This window comes from Scyliorhinus canicula, chromosome 14, assembly GCF_902713615.1.
Source record: "Scyliorhinus canicula chromosome 14, sScyCan1.1, whole genome shotgun sequence".
NCBI classification, from domain to species: Eukaryota; Metazoa; Chordata; class Chondrichthyes; order Carcharhiniformes; family Scyliorhinidae; genus Scyliorhinus; species Scyliorhinus canicula.
In genome coordinates, this window is record NC_052159.1 from 108,560,003 (window position 1) to 108,586,108 (window position 26,106).

General features: G+C 45.4%; 1 protein-coding gene across 2 annotated transcripts in view; it reads right to left on the reverse strand.

Annotated features, from left to right (window-relative positions):
• The window catches only part of LOC119977306 (ETS-related transcription factor Elf-1-like), a 218,360-nt gene extending 193,182 nt beyond the window's left edge, over nt 1-25,178 (reverse strand). The window contains exon 1 of one of the 2 annotated variants that reach the window (XM_038818062.1): nt 25,068-25,178. The gene's annotated coding sequence lies outside the window, so the exon portion shown is untranslated. Of the gene's footprint in view, nt 1-24,775; nt 24,898-25,067 lie in introns of those variants that run through there. The other variant, XM_038818064.1, reaches the window with a different exon arrangement.
• Between the last annotated feature and the right edge of the window lie 928 nt (nt 25,179-26,106).

Genomic DNA, 26,106 nt, shown 5'->3' on the forward strand with positions numbered 1-26,106 from the left:
GTGCCAGCCCCCCCACCAGGTGGCCCCCTCACCAGCCTCCCATGAGAACACCACGGAGTGGAGCTCAGAGGATGCCACCATAATAGTCGCATCACAGCTGTCATTCCCACCCTCCACCAGCGCGGATACACGCACCTTTGTGGGACATGTTAGTGGTCAGGATTCTGGGGCACAATCTGGTGACCACCATACAGCTGCTGCTGCACAACTGGTAAAGGCAGGAAACCCCCAGGTGAGACAGCATTCAGAGGTCTGCTGGATCTCAGGACTCAGCCTGATGCTGAGCCTGTGAAAGACGTCATCTGGAACTGATGGAGAAGTTAGGGTTCGGACAGGACATTCAGATGGAGATGCGGACGAACCACCAAACCCCATTAACCCCTCCCTCCCCCAAGATGGGATCCTGCACCCTTACTGTGGTCCCCTGCACCCTTCCTGCGGTCCCCCCCACCACGTGACATGACCTGCCCACGCACACCCGGCCGGCAGGTGGGGGAGGGACCTGCTCACCGGACCACACAACTTCTCACCCCAGACACCTAAACAGAACGTCACCAAACCCCTGCCGCTGACAATTCCCCATGAGCAATAGCCTTCAGCTGCATAGCCAGAGGTCACCATGGTCAGTTGCATCGCAAACGGTTTGGCGCGGTTCTTGATTTTGGCCTCTCCTGCTATTCACCGGCCTCATCACGCTCTCGCTAAAGCAAAACAAAGGCACTGAATCGCACTCTTTTCCTCCTGGGCTGGCTCGCAGCAGAGTCCAAAGCAACAACATCTTACATGTAAACAATTCCATTCATTTGTTTAAATTCTCCAAAGGATTTTACAGGAGCACAATCCAAGCCCAAGGAGATGTTAGGACAGATGACCATATGCTTGGTCAAAGGGTTAGGTATTAAGGAGGGACTTAAAGGAGGAGTGAGAGTCTAATATTTCCTGTTTATCAGCTAAGTAAATAACAACTGCAATGTTTATTTACATTTGAAATAAAATGAAATGAAAATTGCTTATTGTCACAAGTAGGCTTCAAATGAAGTTACTGTGAAAAGCCCTGAGTCGCCACATTCCGGCGCCTGTTCGGGGAGGCTGGTACGGGAATTGAACCGTGCTGCTGGCCTGCCTTCAAAGCCAGCTATTTAGCCCTGTTCTAAACAGCCCCTATATAACTACAATGCAGAGATGTGCAGCCTTCTGGCTGCGAGTCAGTTTCTAGGATCAAACTGATGCAGAAACCTGTGCGTGGACCGGTAATCCCCACCCTCTGGTCAGTTACCCAGGTCATGTGGCCCTCTCAGCAGATCGCCACACAAAAAGGGACAAACACCACAGGAAGGTAAAAGTCAGAGAAGTTTAGGAAGTGAATTCCAAAGCTGAGGGCCTACGCATTTGCTTGCTGAAATGCAGGAATTTGTCTTTAATATGTGGAGACTGTTGTGTTATGCTTCTTCATGTAGCATAAGCTGCTTCCTTGATGTATACTCTGACAAAGGAAGGTTCAGACTTGGAGATAGGTGTAACACATTTATTGAACAGTTAACAATTCTCCTACTTGAGTTCGACTCTCCTGCTAATCTTACTATAGTAACTCAATCTACTCTAATCCATGCGGTGGGTGTGATGCTTCCCTGATCTGCCCCTTCTGTCTGAGTGTCGCCTATGAAACAGAAAGAGCACGTGTGCCCTGTCCTTTTATATGGGTAGCCCCTTGTGGTAGTGTCACCTCTGGGTATGTCTTGACTGCCCATTGGTTGTGTCCTATCTTACTGACCTATTTGTTGAATGTCTGTGTGTCATGACGTCTCTGGTGCTCCCTCTAGTGTTTCCTCAGTCACAATGTACCTACATTAACCCCTTGTGCATTTACAGTGATGCATATCACCACAGAGACATCAGTCAATCCTGAAAAGTTAACAACCCTGGTGGAGAGATAGGCAAAACCTTGGAGATATGTTTAAACAAGACTTTAGAAGCTAGGCATATTGGGGAGAGACAGCAACAATTTTTTGTGGCATTTCCAGAGTTTGGAAGGCTGCACCGACCAATAATAGCGAAAGGATTAGGGGTGAAAATGGAACAGGGGCAAGGACCTGGAAGTTATGCAAGGCTGCAGGGAATCAACCAAACAATAGGGTATGATTGACAGTTGCTCACAATGAAACAAGATTAGCTTAATTCTGATAGTAGATATGTGAAGAGTCATATTGTAAAAGCTCAGTGATGCAGCATATCTCACGTTACATTGGGCATCGGATGCTGCTCCCAACCACAGGTCTGGATCCAAATGTTTGTAACGGAGGAACTCAGACACCCTGAGAACGGAGTAGAGCAATAATACTCCTTTATGCATCCCAAATTGAACAAGGTCCTTTTCACCCATCACCACTCTGCCCTCATCATTAAGATGCTGTGAATTAAAAGTGTGAGGAGGTTTGATGGACAAGCTATTGCCATTCTGGACAATGATAGCAAGCTCCTCTCAATCATCAATGTCAATTCCACAAGGAAAGTTTCAGAGTATCTTTGAAGCACATTCTTTGTCCTCCCCTGGAATGTTGGCACGTTGAGAGTTTAAGATCTGGATGGACAAGATGATTTTCAGCTTTCCGGACTCGGTGTCTGTCGTGTTTTTTTTTAAATTTAGATTACCCAATTATTTTTTCCAATTAAGGGGCAATTTGGTGTGGCCAATCCACCTACTCTGCACATTTTTGGGTTGTGGGGGCAAAACCCACACAGACACGGGGAGAATATGCAAACTCCACACGGACAGTGACCCAGAGCCGGGATCGAACCTGGGACCTCAGCGCCATGAGGCAGCTGTGCTAACCACTAGGCCACCATGCTGCCCGTGTCTGTCGTGTTAAGCACACGGAGATAACATGGGCTGTAACTGGATGCAGCTTTAACTGAAGGTACTCCAGACCTTGAAGTTAGTTCAATCTGATTTATTGAACCTGTCACAGAGTTAGCACAGTTCTCGATGAGTTCGACTCTCTGCTAACCCAAGTGTGATTACTCTGACTGAACCAGACTAGCTCTAAGCCACGTGCTGGAAGGGTTATGTGATATATGCACCCTGACTCACTCTGTAGATGTCCCCAATGGAAAGAGGCAGAGTGTGAGTGCCTTATGCCTTTTATGGTGAGAGTCCCCAAGTGTTCTGCCTGCTGATTGGTTATGTCCTGTTCTGTGCTCATTAGCTGCCTGTCTGTATCTCATTATGTGCATGTCTACATATCATGGCAGTGTCCAGTCCATCAAAGATGAGTTTTACCCAAATGCTTATGGAGCTAGCTTCAAGAAGGACACTGGCATTTGTTCAAAGGTCCTGCCGCCATTTGAATCTGCTTTGCATAAGCTTTGCTGAGGGAATTTCTCTAGCACTCTTACAAATTGTTAAAACTTAGCCCAGGTCTCAGTGCAGTGCAGGAGTGTTGTGACAACAATCGCTCTGTACACTCGGGCTTTTGTTGACTTGCAGAGGTCTTTGTTGTCAAACACTGACTACCCTAATTCTTAGATGGCTGAACCAGCAAGGCTGATCCAAATGTTGGATCACCTTTTCGATGGTGCCATTTAACACCTCATGCCTGCTCTGCCATTCAATGGATCTACAACTCAAGCCCATGTATCCACCTATGCCTCATATCCTCTTATACCTTTGACTAACAGAAGTCTATCAATCTCAGTTTTAATTTTAACAATTTATCAAGAATGAATTACCGTTTGCAGAAGAAAGATGCTATATGTCATTCTTTTGCAATCCTAATTTCATTCCTGAAAGGTCTGGTTCCAATGTTTAGCCTATTTATAGAGAAATACAGCACAGAACAGGCCCTTCGGCCCACGATGTTGCGCCAAACTTTTGTCCTAGGTTAATCATAGAATTTTGGACAATTCTTCATGGCCAATTCTCCCAAACTGCACATCTTTGGACTGTGGGAGGAAACCGGAGTACCCGGAGGAAACCCACGCAGTCACGGGGAGGATGTGCAGACTCCACACAGACAGTGACCCAAGTCGAAATCGAACTTGGGACCCTGGAGCTGTGAAGCAATTGTTCTATCCACAATGCTACCGTGCTGCCCTTAAGAAGCTAACCTACACTCCATTATTCTACCCTAATCCAAGTACCTATCCAATAGCCGCTTGAAGGTCCCTAACTTTTCCGACTCAACTACTACCACAGGCAGTGCATTCCATGCCCCCACTACTCTCTGGGTAAAGAACCTACCTCTGACATCCCCTCTATATCGTCCACCATTTATCTTAAATTTATGTCCCCTTGTAATGGTGTGTTCCACCCGGGGAAAAAGTCTCTGACTGTCTACTCTATCTATTCCCCTGATCATCTTATAAACCTCTATCAAGTCGCCCCTCATCCTTCTCCGTTCTAAATGAGAAAAGGCCTAGCACCCTCAACCTTTCCTCGTATGACCTACTCTCCATTCCAGGCAACATCCTGGTAAATCTCCTTTGCACCTTTTCCAAAGCTTCCACATCCTTCCTAAAATGAGGTGACCAAAACTGCACACAGTACTCCAAATGTGGCCTGACCAAGGTTTTGTACAGCTGCATCATCACCTCACGGCTCTTAAATTCAATCCCTCTGCTAATGAACGCTAGCACACCATAGGCCTTCTTCACAGCTCTATCCACTTGAGTGGCAACTTTCAAAGAACTATGAACATAGACCCCAAGATCTCTCTGCTCCTCCACATTGCCAAGAACCCTACCATTAACCCTGTATTCCGCATTCAGATTTGTCCTTCCAAAATGGACAACCTCACACTTGTCAGGGTTAAACTCCATCTGCCACTTCTCAGCCCAGCTCTGCATTCTATCTATGTCTCTTTGAAGCCGACAAAAGCCCTCCTCACTATCCACAACTCCACCAATCTTCGTATCATCTGCAAATTTACTGACCCACCCTTCAACTCCCTCATCCAAGTCGTTAATGAAAATCACAAACAGCAGAGGACCCAGAACTGATCCCTGCGGTACGCCACGGATAACTGGGCTCCAGGCTGAATATTTGCCATCCACCACCACTCTCTGTCTTCTATCGGTTAGCCAGTTTGTTATCCAACTGGCCAAATTTTTCCACTATCCCATGCCTCCTTACTTTCTGCATAAGCCTACCATGGGGAACCTTATCAAATGCCTTACTAAAATCCATGTACACTACATCCACTGCTTTACCTTCATCCACATGCTTGGTCACCTCCTCAAAGAATTCAATAAGACTTGTAAGGCAAGACCTACCCCTCACAAATCCGTGCTGACTATCCCTAATCAAGCAATGCCTTTCCAGATGCTCAGAAATCCTATCCCTCAGTACCCTTTCCATTACTTTGCCTACCACCAAAGTAAGACTAACTGGCCTGTAATTCCCAGGGTTATCCCTATTCCCTTTTTTGAACAGGGGCACGACATTCGCCACTCTCCAATCCTCTAGTACCACCCCTGTTGACAGCGAGGACGAAAAGATCATTGCCAACGGCTCTGCAATTTCATTTCTTGCTTCCCATAGAATCCTTGGATATATCCCGTCAGGCCCGGGGGACTTGTCCATCCTCAAGGTTTTCAAAACGCGCAACACATCTTCCTTCCTGACAAGTATCTCCTCAAGCTTATCAGTCTGCTTCACGCTGTCCTCTCCAACAATATGGCCCCTCTCGTTTGTAAATACTGAAGAAAAATACTTGTTCAAGACCTCTCCTATCTCTTCAGACTCAATACACAATCTCCCGCTACTGTCCTTAATCGGACCTACCCTCGCTCTAGTCATTCTCATATTTCTCACATATGTGTAAAAGGCCTTGGGGTTTTCCTTGATCCTACCCGCCAAAGATTTTTCATGCCCTCTCTTAGCTTTCCTAATCCCTTTCTTCAGTTCCCTCCTGGCTATCTTGTATCCCTCCAGCACCCTGTCTGAACCTTGTTTCTTCAGCCTTACATAAGTCTCCTTCTTCCTCTTAACAAGACATTCAACCTCTCTTGTCAACCATGGTTCCCTCACTCGACCATCTCTTCCCTGCCTGACAGGGACATACATATCAAAGACACGCAGTACCTGTTCCTTGAACAAGTTCCACATTTCACTTGTGTCCTTCCCTGACAGCCTATGTTCCCAACTTCTGCACTTCAATTCTTGTCTGACAGCATTGTATTTACCCTTCCCCCAATTATAAACCTTGCCCTGTTGCATGCACCTATCCCTCTCCATTACTAAAGTGAAAGTCACAGAATTGTGGTCACTACCTCCAAAATGCTCCCCCACTAACAAATCTATCACCTGCCCTGGTTCATTACCAAGTACTAAATCCAATATGGCCTCCCCTCTGGTCAGACAATCTACATACTGTGTTAGAAAAGCTTCCTGGATACACTGCACAAACACTACCCCATCCAAACTATTTGATCTAAAGAGTTTCCACTCAATGTTTGGGAAGTTGAAGTCGCCCATGACTACTACCCTGTGACTTCTGCACCTTTCCAAAATCTGTTTCCCAATCTGTTCCTCCACATCTCTGCTGCTATTGGGGGGCCTATAGAAAACTCCCAACAAGGTGACTGCTCCTTTCCTATTTCTAACTTCAACCCATATTACCTATGCCCTGTAGTCCTAGACACCCAACCAGTGGAAATAGTTTCTCTCAAACTACCCTATTAATTCTCTTTAATATACTGAAAACTTCAAACACATCACTTGTAATTGAAATTCTAGGAATACAACCCTTGGGAGTCCAGCTCTCATTCAGGTAAATGTATACTTCATTCTGGTAAATCTATGCTGCATTCCTTGCAAGATCAATATATCCTTCCTCAGGTATGATGACCAGAGCTGCTCACTGTAGTTAAGATGTGGTTTAACCATAGCTTTGTGAAGCATGATTTCTACTTTAAAAAGGCAGCAGACAAAAAGACCAGCATTCAATTAACTTTTTTGATCATTTTCTGTGCTGTACATCGGTGTTTCGCAAACTTTATTCCGTGGATCCATTTTTAACCAACCGGCCAACCTTCAGCCTTTGCGACTCACCATTTTTGTTTACCTTTAATGCAACTGGTGAGCCTGTTTGGTTCTCATGATCTCACTTGCTTTTGTCATTCAATGCTACATTTCTGTATGGGTTGTTATCGGAGGTCATAGAACATAGAACATAGTACAGCACAGAACAAGCCCTTCGGCCCTCGATGTTGTGCCGAGCAATGATCACCCTACTTAAACCCACGTAACCCGTATACCCGGTAACCCAACAATCCCCCCATTAACCTTACACTACGGGCAATTTATCATGGCCAATCCACCTAACCTGCACATCTTTGGACTGTGGGAGGAAACCGGAGCACCCGGAGGAAACCCATGCACAAACGGGGAGGACGTGCAGGCTCCACACAGACAGTGACCCAGCCGGGAATCGAACCTGGGACCACTGGAGCTGTGAAGCATTGATGCTAACCACCATGCTACCGTGAGGTCCTGGAGCTCACACCAGTACTGGTTTGTCCTGCTGTGGACTCTCCTCGAAGCTCTCTCCAACAGATTCAGTTGTGAGATCCTTGCCGGTTAGTGTCTCTGGCTCTTGCTTCCGATCCTGGCCTGTGCCTCTGGCCCTCTCTTCCTCAGTCCAAAAAGAACCATCTTCAGTTCTTCACGTTTGCTTGCTGGTAGCTACAAAACGGAGGAAGCTCTCCTCAGTAATTTTGTGCCCAGAGTACGTGACGTCAGTGTATCAGCCGCGAGGCCTGCTCTCTGCTGCCACTCTGGTGGGAAGGCAAATCGATTAAAAAAAAAAAATCTGCTCCTGGAACAGCACGCTGCCGTATGGAAAAGGCGGTCTGCCCTGCTGGGCTTCCGACCTGCGCACTACTATATCCGGCTGAGGGGGCATGCATGCGCGGGACAGCCAGCATTCATAAAAGGCAGTCGCAGCCATTGAGCACTTTCTTTCCATGATCAGGAACACTGTGACCTATAGCTGTGCAACCCTTCCAACACCCGCCCGCGGGTCGTGACCCTAAGTTTGAAAATAAGTGCTGTACGTGGCATTTTAAAGGGTCCGTGTACCTGGATGCCCAAATATCTTTAGACCTCCACTGTTTCTAGTTTTCATCATTTAGAAAGTACGCCGTTTCATCCCTTTTAGACCTTACATTTCCCTACACTGAATTTACCACCTCTTTGTCCATTTATTTAACCGTTGTAATTTTGTTTCCAAATACACTGCTTATAATACAAGGTCCAAAGTCCATCCCTTCGTCCCCACCACAGAATCTGGGCAAGAGTAAGAAAAGGATGATCAGGTTCGATTCCCCGCTGGGTTACTGTCTGTGCAGAGTCTGCACGTTCTCCCAGTGTCTGCGTGGGTTTCCTCCGGGTGTTCCGGTTTCCTCCCACAGTCCAAAGATGTGCAGGTTAGGTGGTTGGCCATGCTAAATTGCCCTTATAGTGTCCAAAAAGGTTGGGTGGGGCTATTGGGTTACGGGGATAGGGTGGAAGTGAGGGCTTAAGTGGGTCGGTGCAGACTCGATGGGCCGAGTGGCCTCCTTCTGCACTGTATGTTCTATGTAAGACATGATGAAATACAGTGGGATTATATGTCTTGGGCCACTTCAATTACTGTGAAGGCCTGTTTAGGAATCCTATAAATACTCAGATAGGACTCCGGCAAACATGTCAACAGCAGAACAGGCGGATGAAGATCCAGTATCTGGAGTAACTCAATGGTGGCCCTGGCAGACAAACGGTGCACCGGAACAAAACCTCCAATCATATTGGTTGCCTTGCCATTGGGTTAAAGTTCCATTCTGTCAAGACACATGTGGAAACTGCCAATGTGGTGAATGTATTCACCATAATGCATGCATGATACCATAACCTGCGACCTGGAAGTGGTGATATGAACTGCTTCCAGGTACTGTACTGTAACCCCGGCATGGGGCCTCTGGCTTCACCCACACCGGGGCTATATATACGCTGGCCTCTTGTGGGCAGCATTCATTTGTACTACTGACTCTGGCTAGGCAAGTTCATGACTAATAAAGCCTACTGTTCACTTGGTCTCTCTGCCTCATGGTGAATTGAAGGTATATCAGCCATGCAACAGTTTCTCCACACTAAAAGATGGCAAACACAAGCATCCTTCTTTGCGAGCACATCTCCCAAGCCCTTCAGCCATCAGCATATTGAGAGCCAAGGACAACAAAATAAAGAGAAAAAGCAATAGCAGCGGAAAGAACATGTCATGAATTGAACAGATAACACACAATTAGATGTCCCACATGACAATAAATGCCCTATGGCCCATATAAGTCTGCAGATCCCGAATTAGCATCGCCAGCCATTTTAGGACTCACAGAAGACAATCATCCTCACTAGTGAGGGATAGCCGATAATCGATCACTTATTTTTCTGCCATTGTCAAATTTGCATATGTGGTTTCCTATTTCATCATTTTCGTTGTTAATAACTAATAATCGAGGGCCTAAGACAGACGAATTACAGGGCACCGTGAATGACACCTTGTGAATACCTGCCCACTACCAACATGATTCAGAATATCCGATGTTGATGGTAAAAGAGATCAAAGTTGACAACAATCAGTTAAAAAGAACTTCGCTGGACAAATACAGCAGCACGGTAGCATTGTGGATAGCACAATGGCTTCACAGCTCCAGGGTCCCAGGTTCGATTCCGGCTTGGGTCACTGTCTGTGCGGAGTCTGCACATCCTCCCCGTGTATTTGTGGGTTTCCTCCGGGTGCTCCGGTTTCCTCCCACAGTCCAAAGATGTGCAGGTTAAGTGGATTGGCCATGATAAATTGCCCTTAGTGTCCAAAATTGCCCTTAGTGTTGGGTGGGGTTACTGGGTTATTGGGATAGGGTGGAGGTGTTGAACTTGGATAGGGTGTTCTTTCCAAGAGCCGGTGCAGACTCGATGGGCCGAATGGCCTCCTTCTGCACTGTAAATTCTATGATCTATGAATGTACTACCACCAAAGATGATCCACACCTTCAGGGCAAGATTAGCACGGAGGTCCATGGCTGCCAATACCTTTTCAGGGCATGATACCTGAAGAAAGAGGGTGCTTTGTCCAAGCCCTCAATTTCCTGCTGTTCAGCAAATTTTGTAATCAGGTCAATCATTTGCCTTCATAGAATTTACAGTGCAGAAGGAGGCCATTCAGCCCATCGAGTTTGCACTGGCCCTTAGAAAGAGCACCCTACCCAATCCCACACCTTCACTATCCCCGTAACACAGTAACCCTACCCAACCTTTTTGGGCACTAAGGGCAATTTAGCGTGGCCAATCCACCTAACCTGCACATCTTTGGACTGTGGGAGGAAACCAGAGCACCCGGAGGAAACCCACACAGACACGGGGAGAACATGCAGACTCCACACAGACAGGAATCGAACCTGGGACCTGGAGCTGTGAAGCAACTGTGCTAACCACTATGCTACCGTGCTGCCCTCTATTCGTACAGTTTGACCTTTAGCTAACAGTCACTTGGGAGGGGCTTCATCAAATACCTTCTGGAAGTCGGCATAAATAATATTGATAGACATACCCCTGTCAACTACATTAGTCACCTCGCCAAAATATTTAATCAGGTTCACCAGGTTTCATCTACTCTTTACAGATCCATGCTGGCTCCTTCCAATTAGCTTTTTTAAAAAAAAATATTATGAGATGTGGGTCTCACTGGTATGGCCAACATTTATCATTTTGGCTGTGCTGAAACATTGGAACATGGGAATTAGGAGCAGATTCAGCTCCTCGAGCCTGCTCCGCCATTCAATCAGATCATGGCTGATCTCTTCCTGATCTCAAATCTACCTCCCTGCATGTTCCCCATATCCCTTTAACCTGGTTTTTTTTTTTTTTAAATCAGAAATTTATCTATCTCCTTCTTGAAACCACCGCACAATGGGGCAACGAATTCCACAAATTCACCACCCTCGGCGAGAAGTCGTGCCTCCTCATCTCAGTCTTAAATTCTCCGCCTCTCAACCTATATCTGTGACCTCTCGTTCTAAATTGCCCCACAAGGGGGAACATTTTTGTCTATGTTTATTTTATCAATTCCTCTTAGTGTTTTATATATCTCCATCAGATCCATTCTCATTCTTCTAAACTCCAGCAAATATAAACTCAATCTGTTTAATCTCTCCTCATGCGTCAGCCCTTTCATCCCCAGAATCAATCTGGTGAAACCCCTCTGAACTGCCTCCAATGCCACCACATCCGTTCTTGCTGTAGGTGCATCCACAGAGTTGTTAGGGAGGGAGTTTGACACATGAACAGTGAAGGAGCAAAGATATAATTCCCAGTAAGAATGGTGTGTGAATTGGAGGTGAATTTCCCCCGTGGTGATGTTACCATGCCATCTGCTGCACTTGGCCTTCAAGACGCTTAGTTACCTTATTGTTAATTATAGATTTCAGCAATTCTCACATCAAGAGATTTTCAGCTAATTCGTTTAAGTTGGTTCATCTCTAAAAAGTTGTCCCTATCTGGCATCTTTTGGGCAAGTATATCTCTTGTCTCTCAGGATATAATTTGATTCTGTCTTGCAAATTCTTCATAAAGCACTTGATTTTTTGTTTTACCCAGTAACAAATTTGCCCAGCTTACGGAGGATAGTCTCTATCTCATGCCATTGAAGGCAGCCTTAATTAAATCTAGAATCTTATTAGCTGGTCTGCGTTTCTCCCTTTCAAGCGCTACATTGAACTCAGACATAGTATGATCGTTATTACAAGTGCTCACACACTATTGGGTTTTAAACTGAATTTGGTTCATTACTTAGTAGTATCACTGATATGGTTTTCTCCTTTCTCAGTTCTAGGACACATTGCGGCAGAAAACAATGCCAGATAGAAGAAATTCATTACTTTTCATATCAAAATGGATTAGCAGAATAGAACATTTTAACCCCCCCATTTAAGACACTCTGCCTTTTCTTCATGCTTGTCGAATTTCTGCTTTTACTCATTCCATCACTTCACAGCTGCTAACGGAAAAGCTCCAGGAAAGCTACAAAGCTCCCACTGTAGTTTTAAATGATTTTCTTAATTCTACATTAGATCGGAAATGGTGGCATTGTGGTAGTGTCACTCAAATAGTAATCCAGACGTCCAGGTTCAAATCCCACCACAGCAGCTGGTGAAATTTAAATTCAATTTTAATTCAAGGTCTGGAATTAAATGCCATCAGATTCACTGATGCCCTTTAGAGAAGGAAATCTGCCATCCTCATCTGGTCTGGCCGACATGTGACTCCAGATCCACAGCAATGCAGTTGACACTTAAATGCCCTCTGAAATGGCCTGGCAAGCTATTGAGTGCAATGCAATTAAGGCCGGGCAGCAAATGTTGTCCTTGCCAGTGATGTCCACATTTCCTGAAGGAATTAAAAAAAAAGAAAATCTCCGCTGCCTGCTTGTATCTCAATGAATGCTCCTGACAGTTGAAATTATTTCCTCCTTAAACCACTAGAAGCTACAGCTCTTCCTCTAACATTTTCTCTTACTTTCCTGCAGAATATCTTAAGAACAACTACATCTTGTACTCAAGTATGAATGTATTAATGCTACCCCAAGGCTCTTTACAGCAGCACTATCAAATACATTGAGACTGAACCACAAAGAGTTTTAAGGCAGGTGATAAAAGGCTAGGTTTTAAGGGTCTTTAAAGGGACAAAGAGAAGTAAACAGGCAAAGGGGTTCAGCGGAAGGGGAAATTCCTGCGATAAGGTTTTTTGGCATGTGACAACACAGCCCACTGATGCTGGAGCAATTAAAATTGGGATGCTGAAGAGGCCAGAACTGGGGGAGCACAGTTTTCTTGGGAGAGTTGTTGGGACAGAGGAGGATACAGTGGTAGGGAGGGATTCAAAAACAAGAATGGGAGTTTTTAAGTCAGAGGTGTTACTTAACAATGAACCAATGTGGGTCAGCAAGCACAGGGGTGAAAGGTGAAAGGGCCCAGTAAGAAGTCTTACAACACCAGGTTAAAGTCCAACAGGTTTGTTTCAAACACGAGCTTTTGGAGCGCAGCTCCTTCCTCAGGTGAATGGAGAGGTATGTTCCAGAAACATTTATATAGACAAAGTCAGAGATGCTGGACAATGCTTGGAATGCGAGCATTTGCAGGTAATCAAATCATTACAGATCCAGGGAGAGGGATAATCACAGGTTAAAGAGGTGTGAATTGTCTCAAGCCAGAGGAGTTGGTAGGATTTTGCAAGTCCAGGCCAGATGGTGGGGGGTGAATGTAATGCGACATGAATCCAAGATCCCTGTTGAGGCCGCACTCATGCGTGCGGAACTTAGCTATAAGTTTTTGCTCGGCAATTCTGCGTTGTCGCGTGTCCTGAAGACCGCCTTGGAGAACGCTTACCCGGAGATCAGAGGCTGAATGCCCTTGACTGCTGATACATCACGAAAGGGCCCAGTTTATGAAAGGTAAACTGGAATAGTTTAGAGATAACAAAGCCCTTTGGAATAGTTTAGAGATAACAAAGCCCTTTGGAATAGTTTAGAGATAACAAAGGTATGGATAAGAATTTCCGTCAGATGATCGGAGACAGGGGCAGTCAGGTAATGTTACGGAGGCGACAATGGGTGATCTAAGTGATGCCGTGGATAAATGGCTTGGTGTCAAATGTTGTCTAATAATATTCTTATGAAGTGCCTTGTGATGTCCTTACTACATTAAAGGTGTTATATAAATGTTGTTGAGAGTCTAAAGCAAATAAATTCAGGACCAAGGAAAGACAACAGAAGAATAGCTTCAATTTATGCAGCACTTTTCATAATCTCAGGATGTCTGATGACATACTTTAGAACTGTTGTAATTTGTAATGTAGGGAAAGTATCATTCAATGATGTCCTACTGTTCAATGCATTGTTGCACGGTATTTGCTGTTGTATAAAGAAATCTGAATCAAATCTCCTGAACTGGAAGTCTGCATATTTATCTGTGCTCCTCCTCCTGATGGCTACAGTGAAGGCAGGAGAAACTAGTCATTTCACACCATGATAGGGTTAATGCTTCAGTATACAACTGCCGCTCGGTACTAATCAACATTATTCATTTTAAACGCAAAGTAACTGAGACTTACAATGCTATCTTCCTTTGCCGGTGCCTTTTTAAACAAAGTTCCAAAGCAGCTTGCAGACATGAACTCCACAATAACTGGCAGAAACGGACGCCCTATTTTTCTTGTGTGTCGAACAGACTCTGAGTACAAAGGTCACCTGCGCATTTGAATATCCTGTTTGAGGTGGAGCAGGCAGTAGGATTGACCTCAGTGTGGCTACAGCCAGGAGCAAATGCTGGAATAAAACTTTAGTATTTACAGATCAGCACAAGTAAACATAATGAAGGAAGTGCGTAAAGCCACTTTTCAACAAAGGTTGGGAATGGTAGCATTCTAGTTACAGGATGAGTAATCCAGAGGCCTCAACTAATGATAGAATCATAGAATTTACAGTGCAGAAGGAGGCCACTCGGCCCATCGAGTCTGCACCGGCTCTTGGAAAGAGCACCCTACCCAAGCCCACACCTCCACCCTATCCCCCTAATCCAGTAACCCCACTCAACACGAAGGACAATTTTGGACACTAAGGGCAATTTAGCATGTCCACCTAACCTGCACATTTTTGGATGTGGGAGGAAACCGGAGCACCCGGAGGAAACCCACGCAGACAGGGGGAGAATGTGCAGACTCCACACAGACAGTAACCCAAGCCGGGAATCGAACCTGGACCCTGGAGCTGTGAAGCAATTGTGCTAACCACTATGCTACCGTGCTGCTACAGAGATACAAATGTCACCATGACAACTAGGGCATTTAAATTGAATTGATCAAATAAAATTTGTAATAAAAAGCTAGTATCTGCAATTGTGACCATATGATTATCGGATGGTCGTACATATCCACCTGGTTCACTAATGCCGTCCAGCAAAGGAAACCTGCTACCCTTACCCAGTCTGGCTTAGATGCGGCTTCAAAACCAGTGGGCAGTGGTTGACTGTGCATTGATGTTGGCTCGGACGTTCAGAAGGTGGTTCACCACCACCTTCAAAGGACAATTACAGGTGGACAATAAATGCTGCTTTTGTCAGCCACATCCATAACTGGTGATTAGATTAAAAATATTGTTACCTTAGCAACATAAAAATTAACATTAACACACCATATGTATTCCCCCTCGAGGATCCAATTCAAGGACAAAGTACACTGTGCTGAATTTCCTTTGTTAGAAAGGCACAATGTGATCACAGTTGTTAACAGCAATCCTTTTCTTGTTTGTTTACAAGTAGTTCAATCGTCTGATCATGCTGGTCACTGGTTTTAAAGCCATGGCAATTCAAACACTGAAAGGCTTCACTATCTTCTCCTTCCTCCACAAAAAAGAGCATTGCCAGAACACCAATATCCATCTAAAATATGTTAAGGTAAACAGATATTAATCATTATTTCTTTTTCAAAAGCAGAAAATGCTAAAAACACACAGCAGATTAGGAAGGATGTTTGAAATGAGAAGTTACTGTTTCAGGTTGATGACCTTTCATCAGAACTGGGAAAAGTTTGAAACAGAACAAGTTTAGTCACGTACAGAGGCAGAGAAAGGCGGAAGGGGAGGAAAGAGCTATTGGAAGGTTCACGATGATCAGGTGGAAGACAGGCGCGATTGAATGACGAAAGGGATGAGGGTGCGAAGGCAAAAATAGGGCAATAATGGAACAAGAATAGAAACAAACGATGGGTCTAGAGGAAGCGGGACGGTGAGAGCAGAGCATTATCAACAGATGCCATCCGAAGAAGTTTTGATTTGAAATTGTTGCACCGAATATTGAGTCTGGAGCGGTGCAAAGTGGCTAACTGAAGCAAGAGGTGCTGTTCCACAAGCTTTCATCGAGCTCCAACAGTAGAGGAGGCAGAGGACAGAGTGAGGGTGTGGAGAATTCAAATGACAGCTCACTGGAAGCTCAACACCACGCTTGCAGAATGGTTGGAGCTGATTTGCAAAGCAAAACCAATCTGCCCATGGTCTCCCAAGTATAGAACAGAATGCATTGTGAGCAGTAGATACATACACTAAATTGAAAAAAAAGTGTATAGTGGGAAGAGAAGAGGTTGAAATAAGGCTTACATAGAAAGGAGCCTCGAGGAGGAGAGGGGTGATTGATGGTAATCAGGTTGCTGTAAAAGGGAACCGTCCCTTCAGAATGCTGAAGGGAAGTGAGGACAAGATGTGCTTGCTGGTGGCATTGTGCTGGAGATGGCACAAATGGTAGAGATTGGTCTGTTCAATGTGGATGCTGATTGGGTGGAAGGTGAGGACAAGGGAAGCACTATCATTGTTCTGGGAGGGAAGGGATGGCATGAGAGCAGCAGTGCGGGAAATATGATTGACCCCTGCCAACTATGGTTGAGTCAACAGAATCCATAGAATACCTAATAGAACATAGAACAGTACAGCACAGAACAGGCCCTTCGGCCCTCGATGTTGTGCCGAGCAATGATCACCCTACTCAAACCCACGTATCCACCCTATACCCGTAACCCAACAACCCCACCCCCCTTAACCTTACTTTTTAGGACACTATGGGCAATTTAGCATGGCCAATCCACCTAACCTGCACATCTTTGGACTGTGGGAGGAAACCGGAGCACCCGGAGGAACCCCACGCATACACGGGGAGGACGTGCAGACTCCGCACAGACAGTGACCCAGCCGGGAATCGAACCTGGAACCCTGGAGCTGTGAAGCATTTATGCTAACCACCATGCTACCGTGCTGCCCTAATGTGCAGAAGGAGGCCATTAGGCCCATCAAGTCTTGACCAACCCTCCCAAGAGCACCCTACCGAAACCCCCCCCCCCCCCCCCCCCCCCCCCCCCCCCCCCCCCCCCCACCCCGGCACATCTTTGGACTGTGGGAGGAAATCGGAGGCAGCCCACGCAGACACAAGGAGAATGTCAAAAACTCCACACAGTCAGTCACCAAAGGCCAGAAGTGAAGCCGGATCCCCGGCGCTGTGAGGCAGCAGTGCTGATCACTGTACCACCCCTCAGCTTGTGATGAAGAAAGACTCATCAAAAGCACTTCTCCGGAAGATGGTGTTATCAGACCCGGTGAGACGGAAAAACTGGGAGAACAAATAGAGTAATTACAAGAACTGGGGTGTGAGAAATAGATTTAAGGCAGATATTGGGTGATAGTTTATCCCAGCCTATCCCCTAGAAATGGGGACAGTGAAGTCGAGCATGGGATGAGTTGGAGATGAACCGTGTCAAGTGTACGAAGGATAGAAACAGGAAGCAAAGTTGATTAAATTTTTAATTTCTGGATGAGACCAGGAAGCAGCTCTAAGGGGCAATATATTGGAGAAAAGAGAAAGAGAATCTGAGGAGGACTGCAACAACAAAAATGTTCACATATCCCATGAAAAAGACAGGTATAGCTGGAAAACATATGAGTTCCAACAGCAACATGTTTTATTTGGAAGGAGTGAGCCAACTAAAAAGGAGCAATTGTTCAATGTAAGACTAAGTTTAACCAGGCAGAGCAGTGTGGTGGTAGATGCCGTCTGGTTGAGCCTCCCTTCAAGGAAGAAATAAAGAGCCCTTAGACCATGCTGGTGGGGCTGGAGGTGCAGAGGGATTGGATATCCATAACACAAAGGAGATGGTGAGGGCTCGGAAATATGAAACTATTAAAATAGGGGGGCTTTTCAGAAGAGTCACAGATGTAGGTGAAACGAGACTAAAAAAATAAAGCCAAGACATGGAAAGTTCCACGGTGCAGAACAGGAAGAAACACTGGGCTGGATTTTCCTCCCCCCTCCACCGCCAGTGGCCAGCAGTGAGATCATCTGGTCCCGCCATCGTCAACAGGGTTTTCCGATGAATGCACTCTTTGCCGTTGCAAAACCCGCAGCAGGAGTGTGACATCGGCGGGACTGTAAGATCTCACCCATAAATCCTACCCATCAGGTCCATCAGGAGAATCTTGTTTGTTGATCTTGGGAAGGATGTAGAAGTAGACTGTGTAGGGTTGGGGAACAATGAAGGTTAGAGGCCGTGCAAAGAAGATCTCGAGAGGCGAGATAAGGTTAGTGACAGTCTGAGAAATTATGATTTGACGGTCCATTGGTTGGAGGAGCTGTCAGATGTTGATATACAGCTATCGAAAATTAGAAATCTGTTCACCAAGCAGAAACAGCATCATTTTTGTCAACAGGTTTACTGACAATATTAGGGTTGGATCTGAGAGAACAAAGTAGGGCCAGTTCAGAGGGAGATATATTAGAGTGAGGATAAATCAACATCCAAGTAGTAAAGCAAACTTTTGGAGATCGCACTCATAATGTAATAGAATTTGATGTTCAGTTTGAAGGCGAGGAGTGTGGGTCAAAGTTGAAGTGTTTTGAACTTAAATGAAAGTAATTACAAAGATATGAAGGCAGACTTGGCTGAAGTGAACTTGGAAACTGGATCAAAAAGGTAGGGCAGCAGAGATACAGAGGCAGGTTTTAAGGAGATATTTAGGAACTGCCAGGCAAAGTTAGCCCCATGAGAAAGAAAAGCTCTTTGAAAAGGATGCATTATCCGTGGCTAAATAAGGAAGTTAAGGATATAATCAAATTGAAGAAAAGCATTGTACAATTCTGTAAAAATTAGTGGTAGGTCAGAAAACTGGGATGATTTTAAGAACTAGCAAAGATAGACAGGCCAAAAAAAAAGGAGAAATGAATCCGCGAGAAAGCTAGCTAGAAATATAAAGTCCACCATGTTTGTTTCAAACACTAGCTTTTGAAGCACTGCTCCTTCCTCAGGTGAATAAAGAGGTAGGTTCCAGAAACATATATATATATATATATAAACAAATTCAAAGATGCCAGACAATGCTTAGAATGCGCGCATTTGCGGGTAATTAAGTCCTTACAGATTCAGAGATAGGGGCAACCCCAGGTTAAAGAGGTGTGAATTGTCTCTAGCCAGGACAGTTGGTAGGATTTCGCAAGCCCAGGCTAGATGATGGGGGGTGAAGGTAATGCAACATGAATCCAAGGTCCTGGTTGAGGCCGCACTCATGTGTGCGGAACTTGGCTACAAGTTTCTGCTCGGTGATTCTGCGTTGTCGCGCGTCCTGAAGGCCGCCTTGGAGAACGCTTACCCGGAGATCAGAGGCTGAATGCCCTTGACTGCTGAAGTGTTCCCCGACTGGAAGGGAACATTCCTGCCTGGTGATTGTCGGGACGTGGAAACGCTGCAGGAAAGGATGTCCCAAAGCGTGGTACATAGGTGAGACCATGCAGACACTGCCCCTATAGGGGCCAAAATCGGTACTCCCATTGGCCCATTCACACCGCCGTGAAACGTGATGGCGTGGACACTCTGCCGCCGAATGGGAGAATCCCGCCCAAGAATTTCCGTAAGTATTTAAGAAAGAAAGGAATAACTAAAACGAGTGTAGGTCCTAGAGAGGGTGACATTGGCATTACCAAGGTGGTAGTGCCAAGGTGCCAGCCTGATCTATCCCTGACCACCCAGTGGCCTACGATGGTCTGGGAGACCTCTTGGGTGCCATTCCATCTGGGCCACATTTGTGAGGTCCAGTACTGAATGGTGCCTGGCTGGGAACTCAGTTAGATGTCAGGAGTCTGGCAGATCCTGGGTGAGCACGCCCGAGTGGGTTTTAAACCTAGGCGTGAGAGGCTTGTTCATACCCATTGTGACACCTCGTGAGATCTCGGTACGTCTCGTGGGGTGTACTGGCTGCCGGGAAGCCTGTCCCGGAAGAGTCATGCTCCCATTCGGGGTCAAAGCGGCTGGTAGATCGTGCCCAGAGTTTTGAAATAAGAGATCTCCCTTTTAATGTAGAAATGGGGAGTATGTTTTTCTCTCAGAGGGCCATTAGTATTTCAAATTATCTTCTGCAGAAAGCAGTGGAAGTTGGGCTATTGAATATGTTAAAGGCTCAACCAGATAGATTTTTGACAGGCAAGGGAGTCAATCATTATGGGGACACACATGAAAGTGGAGTTTGCACCACAATTAGATCTGCCATGGTCTTACGAAATGGTGGAGCCAGCTCGAGCTGCCAAATGGCCACTCCTGCTCGGAGTCCTGTGTTCCTATGAGTGAGGGGAACAGAGAATGTGAGAAGGCTGATGTGTCACAACACTGTTCCTTGTCAGATGACTGGATGGCAAGTTGCTGGAGGGAGGGTCCAGGTGGAATAGAATTTAAGAAAGGAGATATATTCTTGACCAAAGAAATGGAAAAGCAAGTGTATTTGAGTATTGCAGGAAAAACATACACGTCAAAAGATTTTCATCGATATTTGCAAGAATGCCAAATGTAACAGTAGTTTGTACCTCATGAGAAGGGAGTGCTGAATGGTTGGCAAGTGGACTCTGATTGGTAGAAACATCGCCATGGGGAATACATCAGTTAACTGATGACTGTCAAGCTTGGTTTAAATTCAAACTAGGCAGGTTGACTGGTTGGTCAAGACATTGCCCATGGGGGATGAACCAGAGAATGTTGCCTATTTAGTTAAGTTGAAACAGGTGCAACGGTTCTATCTGCAAAGAACAGGGCTTCACGCATTAATATATATAGTTTAAAGTGAGCCACATAAGAGCCTGACTGATTACTGACAATCAATTTAAAGTTTAATTTTTGGCACTCCAGGATTGGTTACTAAATGTTGCCCAATTGCGGAATCGCATCTAATGTTGGACACTGTGTTGAGTTTTACAGATAAGGGTCCATTGAGTCCGATCTATACTTGCCTGTTGCAAATAGCTGAAGGGCTAGGCAGTTTGATGCAATCCGCCAGATTTTAGGACAAACACCCTACATACCTGGTATCACAGTGGCACTGAAATTCATATACATTACTCATTTGCGTGATAGGCAGAACGTCTTTTTTGTTTGGTGACAGCAGCCTGCTCTTGGCGAATGCCACTCGTATTGCTACTGTAAGTAGCAGCGTGAGACAACTGGCTTCAGCTGCTGCTCAGTATTTGAGATATTTTACTCTTCCAGGGTAATCAGAGGTAGACTGGGAGCTCTTAAGGACTGAGGTTGCGCAATATGAAACAAGCAATGATCTGGTCAGAGTAGCCATCATCTCGCAGGATCTCTGCTGTACCCTATACCAACATCAAGCTTGCACGGTGAGCAAATAGCTTAGGCTCTATTTAGGAGGCTGCCAATAAGGCAAAACGCAAAACAAAACATTTGTTGCTAAATGTGATTCTTCTATGGAGCAGCTCCTGAATTATAATCATTGAACGTCCAAAAAGGTTCATACTCATCCGAATGTATTACACACAAACTAAATGGGGGGGAAAAAATCACCAGTGAAGCATTTAAACACTATTTTTTGTATTAATTTTGATGTGCAGATGTTGCAGGAAATCCAATTTTATATGATTTGAAAATACAGATGTTCAGTAATGTTTTGAGTTCTCTTGATGGCTCAATATAAAAATGCACCAAACAGTGTGGATCTGTCCTCATACAGAACAGGCTCCAGCTTCAATCTCTGATCTGTCTTGAACACATTTTGCAGCACAGGAGACGCTCACTGGTGCCCCTGCTGGTTCTTTGACAGCTATCTAATTAGTCCCAACCCCCAACTCTTCCATCTTAGCCCTGCAATTTTTCCTTTTCAAGAATACATTCACCTTCTTTTTAAAAGTTGCCACTGAATCCTTTCAAGCAGTGCACAAAGTTTGGACTAACTATCTTAAATCTGTGTCTTATGGTTATGTACGCACACACAGAATAGGAGAAGTAGGTCATTTGGCCCCTCAAGCTTACTCAATCATTCAATAAACTCATGACTATCTGTTGCGTTTTGAATTTCACATTCCCATCTACCTCTGAAAATCTTTGATTCCCTTGTTTAACAAGAATATACCTCTGCCTTAAAAATATTTTGTGATCCCTGCTTCCACTGCCTTCTGGAGGCAGAGAGTTGCAAAGTCGCACAACCCTCAAGAGAAAAATAAATTCTCCTCCGTTCTATCCTACAAGGGTGACCCCTAATCTTAAAACCTCCTAGTTCTGGACGTACCCACAAGAGGAAACATCCTTTAAACGTCCATCTTGTCAGTGCCATTCAGGATTTTATTGACTTCAACCAAGTCAAAACTCCAGTGAAAACAAGTCCAGTTTGTCCAACCTTTCCTCACAAGCCAACTTGCTCATTTCAGATATCAGCCGAATAAACCTCCTCTGAAACTCTTCCAATGCATTTATACCCTTCCTCAAATAAGGAGACCAAAACTGCACACAGTATTCGATATGCGGTCTCACCAATGCCCTGCATAAATTAAGCATACATAACATTACTTTTTCTAATAATAGGTATTACAGCCCACTGCCATTGCATTGGGCCTTCACAGCTCCAGGGTCCCAGGTTCGATTCCCGGCTTGGGTCACTGTCTGTGCGGAGTCTGCACGTTCTCCCCGATGTCTGCGTGGGTTTCCTGCCACAAGTCCCAAAAGAAGTGCTGTTAAGTGAATTGGACATTCTGAATTCTCCCTGTGTACCCAAACAGGAGCCGGAATGTGGCGACGAGGGGTTTTACACAGTAACTTCATTGCAGTGTTAATGTAAGCCTACTTGTGACAATAAAGATTATATGCAGAGATTATTTTTATTGCTGACTATCAAGTAATTGGTGGCCATTCCCGAGTGAGCCAACTTCCTGAACTACTGCAGTCCATGTGGTGAAGGTGCACCCAGAGCAGTGTTAAGAAGAGAGTTCCAAGAATTTGATCCAATGACAGTGAACGAAGGTTGATAGAATTCAAAGTCAGCATGGTGTGTGGCTTGGGGAGGGGATGGTGTGTGGGGAAACTTACAGGTTGTGTTCCCGTCTGTCTGCTACCCTTGTCCTTCTTGGGGGTGGGGGGGTTGGAAGATGCCATTGAAGGAGCCTTGGTGATGTATTACAGTGCATCTTGTACATGGGACAGACTGCTGCCACTACTGAATGGCATTGGTGGAATATGTGAATGTTTAAGTTGGTGGATGGGTTGCCACTCAAGCAGTTTTGTCCTAGATGGTGTCAAGCCTCGAGTGTTGTTGGAGCTGCATTCACCCAGGCAAGTGGAGAGTATTCCATCACACTCCTGACTTGTGCCTTGTAGACAGTGGACAGGCTGTCAGATGACACCAGTTTCTATGTCCAAACCGAAGCTTTGGGCACAATCTTCCCAAAGGGAATAAAGTCTCCGAGTGAGCATGTTTCGCCGCATGTTTCGGGCACTCTGAGTGCCGAGAGACATATGGCAATTCAACATGACTTGCTTTGAATAAGGGGCCTAAACGGGAACACGCGGTCGAGGCGGCTTCGCCAGACCACCCCAGTGCAGCGAGAGATCAGGACGCCATTTAAAAATGGCATCCAGATTTCAGAGGCCCACAAAAAAAAATCCCCGATCTCCTCCCGCCCCAGCCTGAACGCAACATGGGAATGCATCCCCCAACACTCACACCAGGCAACCCTGACCCAGTCGCACGTGCACACAAAATGCCAACCTGGCACCGTGGCAGTGCTACCTGGGCACTTTGGCAGTGTCAGGCCGGCACCCAGGTGGCACCCTGGCAAGGGCACCACCCTGCCCAAAGGGCATGCAGCTGGGAGCCGCCAATCCCCTTGGAGACCCCCACAAGTGCCGTTCCAACTGGTTCCCATTTGTGGTGACAAGTACCAAACAGCGCTCGCCCGAGGTGAAAGGATTGAATCCCAAAGCCTCAGGTACCTTGGGAATCTGCACATTAGAGTACGGATTACTGCCTTGGTCTAATATGCAGATTTGCCAAAAACCGATCCTGCCAATTGCGGGCAGGATTCCCCTTGCAACGTCTCATGAGATGGTGTTGAATCTCGCGAGGCGTTGTGAGCAGGGCAGATCCTGGAAGCGGGGTCTCGCGGCTTTCAATGACCATGCTGCATCGTGGAGAGATGCTTTTCCGACGGAGCGTGGCCGGAAGATCGCGCCCTTTATTTACACGTGCTTCCAAAATGTCCACTTACAGCTTTTGCTTCAATTTAGTTTCTCTTTCTCTCAATTACGACATCCACATTTGACTAATAGTACAGTGCAGAGAACAGTTAACACACATAATCAAACACCAAAAGAATGAATAACTATCGAGACACAGTACTCATCTCCATAGATTACCATGGAAGTGCTGGTTAATACTCGACCTAACTCAAGAGACTCGTCAACATAACTGAACTGAGCACAGCAGACCACTCCCCCCCGCCCCCCCCTGACGATTGCCTACCCAAGCAGCCATCTACCCCCAAAGACAACTGCCCACCTGACTCAACCAACTCCCTGACCTCTCGACCCAACCGCCAACCACCCTCCCCCGCCAAACTCAGATAAATGAAGGCAAAATTAAATTCCACAGCAACAATCCCTCCACTAACACGGAGATACCCGATATGGATTCAAGTCACCAAGATTAACATTCGGTCTCACGTGGTGATTAAAGCAAACATAAAATAATTTCGCAAATGCTTTACTGCCACACCTTAAGTCCAAACTCTCCCATAAATATGTGAGATGCAAGAGGTTACTCTGCCAACATTTACATACAGAAGCACCTGCCACACACACATAATAGTATTGAAAGCTTCAATTTGTTTACCGCAATACTAATTAATTCCCAAATAAGTGTGGACATTCTAAACAAACCAGTGGTGTTACCTCAGAGTGTCTTTCCTCTCACGAGAGACCATTGTTACTGCTTTCACTTTGCAGTGAGCATACACCTATCAGAACCATATGCAATTCAGAAGGAAATAAAAACTCTGAAACTCTTGTTTGGTACTGTGCACCTCCCTCCAATAACCGATTAGCACAGACCGACATGACACCGAAAACTGACCACAGCTGACATTGAACTCAGCAGCTCAAGGGTCATTTTCACCAACAGGTGGTGAGCACAGACCCCAATACATCACCATTGAATCAGATCATTTGAGGCAGCGTTACTTACTTTATCCTCCATATTGTCTTGGTCAAAGTTGAAAAGTCGAAGGAAAAAGCTGATCTTTCTGCAGCAAAATATAGCTACTGAAGATTGGGGAAGTGCTGATCCTGAATCACAATCTGTACCTCAGTGTTTCTGGGAGGGTCACACCCATATTGCTTCAAGCCAATGATTGCACCAGGTTACACACATGCAAATTCTGCAGGCGAGCAACTAGTTTCATTGAACTGCAAGCAGGTGAGAGAGCAGCGAAAAGCATATCAACCAAAGATCAAAATGCTGCAAGGAGCAAGACAATCACATCCACTGGCAGATTGTTGACAGATACATTCATGTACGGACATGTAAAAGTTCTGGAAAATGCTCATGACATTTCACTACCTCAGAATGTTTAAAAGAGCAAAAGGAACATAAAAACATACCAGCCTCGCGTGCAGTCACTGAGGATCCACAGCCTTCTGGTACTGTGAAGTAACCTATGTTTTAAAAAAAACCTTCCCCTTTCAGTTCCCTTTATAATAACAACATTCGAAAGCCTTTTTAATAAAAGTCATGTACTAACTCACAAGAGGAGACAGGATTTCCTGCGATGACCTATTAAAAGAAAGAACTTGCATTCACAGAGTGTCTCTCGCAACTTCAGAATGTGCCAAAGTATTTTTGGAGTGTAGTCAGTGTTGCAAGGAAATGTAGCGCACAGCAAGATCCCACAAGTGGCATTTTGTCCCCAGTCTCTGGAGTGCATCCTGATCCCAAATCCTGCTGACGGCTGATGGCAGTTTATATGTAAATGGCGCTGCTTGTGTAAACAAAAGAGTCATCCAGACTGGAAACGTTAGCTCCCATTTCTCTCCACAGATGCTGGTAGACCTGCTGAGATTTAAAGTATGTTCTGCAATTTCAGAATTTAAATCTATAATTAATTTAGCCGAGTGACAGATATCATCCTCATCACAGTGGTTAGGACTTCTGCCTCACAGCACCATGGACCCAAGTTCAATTCCAGCTTGTGTTTGTGTGGAGTTTACATATTCTCCCTGTGTGT